This window comes from Arachis hypogaea, chromosome 16 (genome assembly GCF_003086295.3).
Source record: "Arachis hypogaea cultivar Tifrunner chromosome 16, arahy.Tifrunner.gnm2.J5K5, whole genome shotgun sequence".
Taxonomy (NCBI): Eukaryota; Viridiplantae; Streptophyta; class Magnoliopsida; order Fabales; family Fabaceae; genus Arachis; species Arachis hypogaea.
In genome coordinates this window covers 107,514,118-107,523,774 of record NC_092051.1, presented here as the reverse complement: position 1 = coordinate 107,523,774, position 9,657 = coordinate 107,514,118, and the positions used below count along the sequence as shown (strand labels likewise).

Genomic DNA, 9,657 nt, shown 5'->3' with positions numbered 1-9,657 from the left:
ATAGTGACACGTGAGAGATCTTACCTTTATACCCTACGGTATACAAAAGGAACTACTCCCATATTGTCACTCTGATTCTCCCTTGCAGTAGCGACACAGCCAGCACAACGAAGTCGAAGAGAGAAAGTCCTATCTTTCGAGTTACTAAGCATCTCGATCTAGTAAAATAGCAAAAAACTTGGGGGAAATCTTCCTGAATAGCTAAAGCCAAAGAAAGACCAGTAATGACATACTATACTCTACAACGAGTAGAAAAGAAAGAGCCTTCTCTCATTACACGCACGGATTTAGCACTTTTCACCGACAGAACAGGCTAGGAGGTATAGCTTGGATTCGGATTATAAGATGGATAGACATAGACACAGGCCTTACTTCTTACTCTTACCCAGGCCGGGGAAAAGATGCTCTATCTTTCCCGATCGACATTGTAAGAAAACTAGCACTTGAATCTGAAAGTGGTGAGGCATCAAAGGCAAAGGCCCAACCAACAAAGGCATTAGTCTCAGATTCAAGGTTTTCAGCCGGATCGAGCTGCATTCTATTCTGGTTGGGAAAGTGGCGAAAGTTCCATTCATCCGGAATTACAATCTCCATCAGCCAATGCAGAAGACGGGAATGTAGGTGACAATAAGATGGATGTGTCTGGCACCAACCCACTGGTTGAGAGGTTTCTCCCCTTTTTTACTCTATCCTTTTTACCGGCCAATGAAATAAATTAATAATAGAATGATAGGCTTTAGCTTATCACCCTCACTCTATTCTCACCTAAATGTCAACGATGGTTTCCAAGTCTCCTTAACGAAACAGAAAAGGTCATTTTTTTAGTTGGGGGGGCCGAGCGCGAGCTTCGTCCAGAGCGGATGGTTGAGTGCGAAAGAAAAAAACGAAATCAAGTAGGTTGGTTAAAGTGAAGGCCTACTACCTACTTTTTTCATTATTCGAAATCTCTCTTCGTGGGCGCTTAGGTTAGCTGATCTTCTGGTCAAGGTTTCCCTCGGTGCCTCTTCCTGGCTACTCCACTCCAAGCTAAAAGCTAGCCGAATCTTACTTCGTAACCCAATGAAAACGGGGAGAAGAAGGCCAAGCAAGGGTGAGTTTTATTAGTGAGATTAAGTTCCTTTTCCAGAGGATGAGGAATGGCATGAAAGAAGAAGCCCATTCTTTTTAAGTGGAAAGGGCAGAGTTCCATATTGACTTAGATAAGATTGGAGAATGAAGCTAAGCAAGGCTTTAAAGACCGATGATTGAATGATTTGAAAAATGAAAAGCAGTCTTACTTCACCTAGAGGGAGAAAGCCAATAAATAACACCGTTCTAAGTAAGAGACGGAAAGCACTCCCTTTACCTTAATGGATGAAGAGTTACGTACAGACTACACAGAGGCAACTAATGGTCATGTACCCAAGGTAAGATAAGAGCATAGGTCAGAAAAGGAGATCAAATCATCACTGAGATGGCCTCCTCCTCGGTTCGCTTCTGAGGATCTCTAGTTGGCGGGGGCAGCCAACAAGGCCTACTTCTCAACCGGTTCACCAGAAGGGCTGCTTATGAGAGCTAAGGTGACTAATTCATCATAAAAAAAAGTAAAAGGCAGAAAAAGACTACAATGCCACAAGCAAGAGAGAAAAGAGAGTGTATCTCACTACCAGTGCCGTGAAGATCGGGTACAAGCACCTCTGGAACAACAAGTTCAACTTTTGGATGCTTAAACAACCACACCCTTTCCTGCGCCTCTGCACCCCCCTTTCATCTTCGGTTAGCGAGAAAACGGATTCAAATAACTAAACAACAACAAGGCAATGGGGCCTAAAGCCCCCCATTTATACCACAACTAAAAAAACCTATTCATTAGCTAAACTCACCCCTATTCACTTACGAAGCAATCGGACTCGCCTCTTTTTTTTGTTTATTTATAGAAAGCGTGTTCAAGGCGTCAAGTTTTAGTATGAAATCACATTTCCACTATTGCTAGGAAGGGCTTTGCTTACATTACACCTCTGGTTTATCAAAGTTTTTTTCATCGTCCAAGAACAAATGCCTCTTCAAAAGAGAATCTCGAAGAACTTAACTAGACAATACTTAACTTACCAGCCTTACTAGGCAAGAACATCAACCAATCCTAGAACTACAAGATGATACCTTAGAAGCGACTTCTCCTAACGACAAGTAAAGGCATACCCTCTAATAAAGGAGAGCTGCTTTCCCTCTATTAGAAAACTAGACAAGAATGGATGTCACAGTGGAAAGCTCAACCGCGTGGCACAAAACAGTGGGTTGGGGTTCCTGATCTTGTCTTCCTTCAGGCTAAAGCTTCAAGTCTCAATCCGATGTCAAAGAGAAAGTAATAGATAAATAGATGCCCACTCTTCCCCTGGTGTAGCTGCTGCAAATCACCTATTGAGTTACAAAAGGGAATCCACCCCACATGCACGAGTCTCGTCTTCTTTTTTCTAATAGGATCAGTAGTCCGCTAGTGGGCTTGGGGTCTTTCTGGATGAGCTTGAAGCTTAGGATTGTTTTAGGGCAGTATCCGGTGGAGAGGACTTCGGATACATGTCATTCTGGTCGGTGACTCCGTCTGTCAATGTATTTCTTTCTGTCACTGGCCGGGCTCTGAATGAAATAGAAATCCCGTTCGTTCACCCTCAGACTTGAGACTAAGCTTTCTGCCTTGCGACTAGCCTCTCTCACTCAAGATAAGGTCAGGTGATCCCTTTCTGTCTCCTTCTCAGTTAGGTCCAATAAGTCTCTTCCCTTTCTCCGATCAATAAGCCCCCCGATCCCTTTCTTTGTCTTTCATCCTCCCTGAACAGAATAAGTAAGGCCTCGTTTTTTTCTAATAAAAAAAAGAAAGGGCGAACATTTGAAGTGGCGAAGGCCTATGATATAGTAATAAAGAAAGTACGTTAAGGTTACGAAGTAAGGTCAGCTGGTTAAGGAAAGCTCAGGTTATGAAATCGCTTAGCCATTAATTAAGTAGTAGTGAGGCATCGGTACGGAGCCTTCCACTGTGGACCGAGACTACGCAAAGGTAAAACACCATAGAAACTTCGCTGACTTTATAATAAACCTTGATTTCGCTACGCTCAATAAGAACCCGGAATAGCGGAAATCGGTTCGTGTTCCGCTTCCAAACAAAGTCAGTCGTCTTTGCCCAAGTGTGAACTGCGGACGACTCTCCATTGGTTCCATTCCTTCTAACTTGACTTCTGGGTCAACCCAACCCGAATGGTAAGAAGAGGGTCAGCCAACCAAACAGCGGTCCACTTTGTACATTTGTTGAGGCAGACCAATCGGGCATTTTAGAAAAGGGAAGGGAACTTTTATCACCGAAGGAGGCTGTAGAAATGAAGGAGGCGGGAAGCTACCGCTTCTAGAATGCAAGCTTATCCTTTACTTTTTTTATAGCGTACCGCTATTGAAAAAAAAAAGGTTTATGGATGAAGTAATCGGAGTGACAAATGATTACGGTTGCGAAAACCGGAAAAAGTCGTTACCTTTTGAATTGAATTAAAGTAGTGCCGAGTACTTCGACTACAGGGGGGGAGGGCAGCTTCTACGACAGCTTCGCGTCCTCGCCGCTTCTTTCTGGCGACTAGCTTCTAAAGTGGGTGGCCTGGTAAGCAAGCTACCTTCAGCATCGGTAAAATCCCTATCCATAATAAATAGGAAAAATGGTGGGGAAGGAGGCCCCCACTTCAATGGAAAGGGGGGAATCGCCGTTTCACAGCCGCTCCTCTACAACAAACTACCTTTCGCCCAACATGATCACGAACGAAGACAGAGAATTGCGTAGATAGAAGGACGAAACCAACCCACTTGTCCTGATCGGAACGATTGAAGAAAGAAAGAGAAGGCCCCTTTCGCTTATCCATTCTGCGGGGCATCGTCGGAGAACAATGTCGGGGACAGGGTGAGAACCTTCCGTTGGTTACGCCCTTTAAGTATTGGTTCTTTCTTAGCTTAGATAGATATGGAGATAGATCCAGATAGAGATCTATATCAATATATCTATCGATAGATAGAAAGATAGATATATTGAGAAATGGATATGGATCTGGTTTCAAGATCTATGAACAAGAGAGATCCCTAAATATCCATTTGATAAAAGTCAACAATGGGGCGGAGCCGGCTGAAGGAAGGGCGTTAGAGCTTACTAATAATATAGGGTTTCTTTCATCTTTCAGCTTGATTGGAATCGATTCTATGATTGAATAGCAGAAGTGCTACTTAGTAGTAGAAACTCGGAGAGACAGACAGAGAGGGGACTCAATCATACCTGCTAACTCCTAGGATGATAAGTAGGTCCTTTGTTTTTGACAGGAATAGTTCCAGCCTTTGTAGCCCCTCGGGAGAGTGAGTCTACTTAGCGAACTGGCAGGACGCGGAGATCGATTGATCAATACAAATCTCAAGAGTGGATGGTTGCTCCGTTATATGCATGCGCCCCCTTGTCCCGGAGGCTCTCCGGCCGAGGAGGGGCTTGCTATCGTAACCCTTTCTCCCGGTGTATGTGAAAAAGAGTGACGAACCTTTTTTTGTTCGGTCATAGGTTGGTGTCCAAAGAACGAGAGTCGGCTTCCTTAACTTTAGTCCTTTGTTCCTCAGTAGCTCAGTGGTAGAGCGGTCGGCTGTTAACTGACTGGTCGTAGGTTCAAATCCTACTTGGGGAGAATTTGGAGTTCTTGCTTTTCTGACCTAGCGACCAATGTAATTTGTAGCCTTCCCCTTTGTTTCTAAACTAGCAGAATTATGGGACATCCAAAGTGGGAAGTTTCTTGTTGGTTTTTTTCTATTTCTTACTCCCTAAGAATTTTTCTTGGAACTTGGTTCGTTCAATTCTTAGGGAGAAGAAGGATCCACTGGGAAGATTTGAGTAGTATCTTCATTAGCCGGAAGGAATTTGTCTCCACTAGCGTCATTCTGATGCCAAGGCATCTTAGGCTAGTTTCACTAGTATTTTTCTGTTAGTTTTAGTGGTTTTATGCATTTTCTTGAGCTTAAAGTAACCAAGAATGGTTAAAAGAATAACAAAGCAATGAACCATCCAAACAATATGATTTTGATGCAAATTCCATGAGTTTTAGTTATATTACTTGAATGCTATGAATGGAAGATTTCTCATGAAATTGTGCAAGACTTTGATGCAATTGTTTGGATGATTTCAGGGAAGAAGAGGCTAGGCAAGGAAGCAACAAAGTCAATAAAGGAAGCTTGAATATCACATGTGGAGTTTAAGTTCCAGTTTAAGCCTAAACTGGAGCTTAAACGCCAGAATCATGAAGGCTAAGAAATGCTGGAATTGAAGTTTAACCTCCAGTTTAACCTTAAACTGGAGGTTAAACGCCAGAATGGAAGTCTCACCAAAGAAGCATGTCCACGTTTAACCTCCAGTTTGACCTTAAACTGGAGGTTAAACGCCAGAAGTGAGAAGAGCACCAAGGGGGGAAGTTCCACGTTTAACCTCCAGTTTAACCTTAAACTGGAGGTTAAACGCCAGAAAGGGGAAAAGCACCAGGGAGCCACTTCCACGTTTAAGCTCCAGTTTGACCTTAAACTGGAGCTTAAACGTGTTCGACCAAGTTTCTCCTCCAGGGTTGCTTTCTCCATTTCCACGTTTAAGCTCCAGTTTAACCTTAAACTGGAGCTTAAACGTGTTCGACACCTCCAGGGCTACCTTTCTCCTCTTCCACGTTTAAGCTCCAGTTTAACCTTAAACTGGAGCTTAAACGTGTTCGACCTCCAGGATGGCTTTCTCCTCTTCCACGTTTAAGCTCCAGTTTAACCTTAAACTGGAGCTTAAACGTGTTCGACCTCCAGGGCTGCCCTTCCTATCTCCACGTTTAAGCTTCAGTTTAACCTTAAACTGAAGCTTAAACGTGTTCGACTACATGACTCTCCAGGGCTGCCTTCTTCCATTTCCACGTTTAAGCTTCAGTTTAACCTTAAACTGAAGCTTAAACGTGCTTCTACAAAAGGCTTCACTGGAAGTATCTGGCGTTTAAGCTGCAGTTTAAGCTTAAACTGCAACTTAAACGCCACTCTTGGAAAAGGTTTCTGGGCCAAAAATATTGCGGTTTAAGTTAGTCTTTAAGCACAAACATTAACTTAAACTTACTCTGGCATGAAACCCAATTGAATATCATGGTTTATGGGATTGGGCCTGAAGGATTGATGAGTCTGAAATTTCAATTTGTTGAGTCATGTATTATTATTTGATTATCACTAAGTTGGCTCAATGAATGTTACAGAATTTGGATCAGCAGCCTCATCAAGATTATGGATCATAAACCCAAAGCAAAAGGAAAGCAGGGAGAGGCCTCAAAGCCCAAGAAACATAACAGAAGCTCAATATAGAAAGTGTATAAATAGGATAGAATTTAAGTTAGGAAGAACTGGGACTATTCATTTTAGCTAGTTTTCATATCTTTGTAATTGAATTCAGAGCTATGACTCACTAAACCCCCTTTCATTGGGTTAGGGAGCTCTATTGTAATTCAATGAATCAATAATAGTTTATCTTCTTCTTCAATCTTTTCTCTTGAATTTTGTTAGAAAGCTTCTCGATCTAATTCCATTGGGTAGTTGTCTTGGGAAAGAAACTACCCATAATTGGAATCCTTCGGAACCTTGGGAAAGGAATGGAGGATTCATGCTAGAGAAGCTTTCTCACAGTGAATTGGATTGGGGTTTGGATGGATATTGTGACATGTAATCCTACCAAATTGTGGTTCATGAAACTGTGTGGTATAATCAGTGATCGAGCATCATCTCTTCTTATGAACATTTAAACCAAGGGATTGGGATCCAATCATATAAGATTGCCAAGCAAAATTCAATGAACGCATTGGTTGAGGAAGAGATAAACATGTTTTGATTCGGAGATCTCAATATCTCCTATTACCCAATGAATTCCCCATTTCTGATTTCCACTTTCTCTTTACATTCTGCAACTCAATTCATGCAATCACCCCCATTCCCTTTTAATTTCAGCAATTTAGCTTCTGCTCTTTAATTCATGCAATTTAAGATTCCGCCATTTAAATTTCTTGTCATTTACGTTTCCCGCCAATTTTACATTCCGCAATTCTCATCTAAATCTTGATTCCGCTCAACTAGAACACACTTCTAATCCGAATTGCTCACTCAACCAATCCTTGTGGGATTCGACCTCACTCTATTGTGAGTTTTTACTTGACGATAACCGGTGCACTTGCCGGAAGGAATTTTGCCGATCGTGCAATTTCCTAAATCGTAGCATAACAAGTTTATGCGCATCAAGTTTATGGCGCCGTTGCCGGGGATTGGTTTTCGATTGACAATTCTCAAATTGGAAGTTAACTAGATTGAGCATTTTTTTTTGTTTTGATTAATTCAGTACAAGTTACTTGTTGAATTTTAATTTTTGCACCCTGTTACATGCTTTCTTTCTTTATGCCTTTAAATTCAAGCAACTAACTCACTGACTCACTAACTGTTTGAATTAATTCCTCAATTGCTCTAACCATACTCTTCCATTAACCAAGAGTATTTCACTTGTTTGTTGCCTGTGCTGTGTTCTTGTATGACAGGTAGGAGAGGAGAGACATCAACTCCTCCATATACCGAACCAGAGAGGACCCTTCATAGACTTAGAAGGGAAGCAAGAGGGAAGAGAGTAGTGGGAGAAGAGGAATCTGAAGGAGAATCTGAGGACAATTTTGAGGAAGCTTTAGATCTCAACATGGATAGAGAAGTTCACAACCATGAGAGAGCTGATGGAAACAATGCCATTCCTGAGAGGAGGGTTCTTAGTTCATACATAAACCCAACCTCTGGGAATTGTGGTAGCAGCATCCAGAAACCACCCATTCAGGCCAACAATTTTGAGCTCAAACCACAGCTAATATCACTTGTGGAGAATCATTGTTCATTTGGTGGAAGTGCTAATGAAGACCCAAACCAACATCTCACAAAATTCCTGAGAATTTGTGACACTGTGAAGTCCAATGGAGTCCAGGAAGATGCATATAAACTGCTTTTGTTCCCATTTTCACTTAGGGACAAGGCAGCTAAGTGGCTGGAATCATTCCCAAGGGGGAGCCTAACAACCTGGGATGAGGTGGAAAGCAAGTTTCTGGCACGTTTCTACCCCCCACAAAAGGTCAATAGGCTTCGATCTGAGGTTCAGACGTTTAGACAACAAGATGGTGAAACTCTCTACGAGGCATGGGAGAGATTCAAGGATTTGACAAGGAAATGCCCACCAGACATGTTCCATGACTGGGTGCAATTGCATATTTTCTATGATGGACTGTCTTATGAATCAAGGAAGGCTGTAGACCATTCATCAGGAGGTTCATTGAACAGGAAAAAGACTGTGGAAGAAGCCATTGAAGTGATTGAAACAGTGGCTGAGAATGAGTACTACTATGCATCAGAGAGACACAACACTAAGGGAGTCATGGAGCTGAACCATGTTGATACAATTCTAGCCCAAAACAAGGTGTTTGCCAAGCAACTAGCAGAGCTTACCAGGCAATTAGAAACAAAGCAAGTGGCTGCAATACACACACAAGATCAAGAGGAAGTAAGCATTGAAGGAGGTGATTGGGAAGAGGCCAACTATGTGGGAAACCAACAACGGCAATCATATGATCCACATTCCAACACTTACAACCCAGGATGGAAAAACCACCCAAACTTTGGGTGGGGGAACCAACAAACCCAACCACAAAACCACAAACCTTACAACCACAACCAACATAACAATTCCACATACCAAAACTCCAACCAAAGATCATACCAAGCCACACAAAACACTTACTCCCAACCATCATATCATGGCCAAAATAATCAACCTACCCAACTTAATCCGAACCAACAATTTCAAGATCAATTAAACCGGATAGAAGGAATGATGGCAACCATGAGTCAAGACATAACCGAATTGAAAAGCTTCAGGGATGATGTGAGAGCTACCTTAAGAAACCATGGTGAAAAACTCAAGAGGATGGAGTCTCAAGTAGGAGAGCTATCTCAACAGGCCGCCAAATCAACTGCAGTGTTCCCTAGTGACACAGAAAAGAATCCTAAAGGGGAACAAAAGAGAGTGAGATGGGAAGAATGCAAGGCCATCACCATATTGAAGGAAGTTTCAGAAGAAGAAGGAATCAGGCCCTCAGAGTAGGAGCCAGAAATCTTGAAGGAAGGTGTGGAAGAAGTTAAGCAGGAAAGTGGAACTGAGCAAGCCAAGGAACTGCAAAAAGGCATGCTGGAAATATACCAACCAAAAGCACCATTTCCTCAGAGGTTAGGAGGAGGTGAAAAAGGGAAAACCTATTCAAGGTTTTTAGAGACATTTAAGTCTCTCCATATCAATATTCCCTTCCTTGAGATTCTACATCAAATGCCTACACACATCAAGTATTTAAAGGAATTGTTGAGCAAGAAAAGAGTTTTGAAGGGAGGACAAACGGTAACAATGAACAAAGAATGCAGTGCTCTCATCAAGAAGGACACAGTCTCTAAGAAAACGGACCCAGGAAGTTTTCATATCCCTTGCATCATAGGGGAAACAAAAATTGACAGAGGATTCTGTGATCTAGGAGCTAGCATAAATGTGATGCCTCTAACTCTTATGAAGAGGCTACAACTGAATGAGGTGAGATCCACTGA

General features: G+C 42.2%; 2 non-coding genes across 2 annotated transcripts; one reads left to right on the top strand and one right to left on the bottom strand.

Annotated features, from left to right (window-relative positions):
• The first annotated feature begins 4,601 nt into the window (after nt 1-4,601).
• TRNAN-GUU (transfer RNA asparagine (anticodon GUU)) lies at nt 4,602-4,673 on the top strand. Its single transcript has one exon. It is a non-coding gene; the product is annotated as a tRNA-Asn (tRNA).
• Nucleotides 4,674-8,149: 3,476 nt separating this feature from the next.
• On the bottom strand, nt 8,150-8,253 carry LOC112760145 (small nucleolar RNA R71). Its single transcript, XR_003180597.1, has one exon. It is a non-coding gene; the product is annotated as a small nucleolar RNA R71 (small nucleolar RNA).
• Between the last annotated feature and the right edge of the window lie 1,404 nt (nt 8,254-9,657).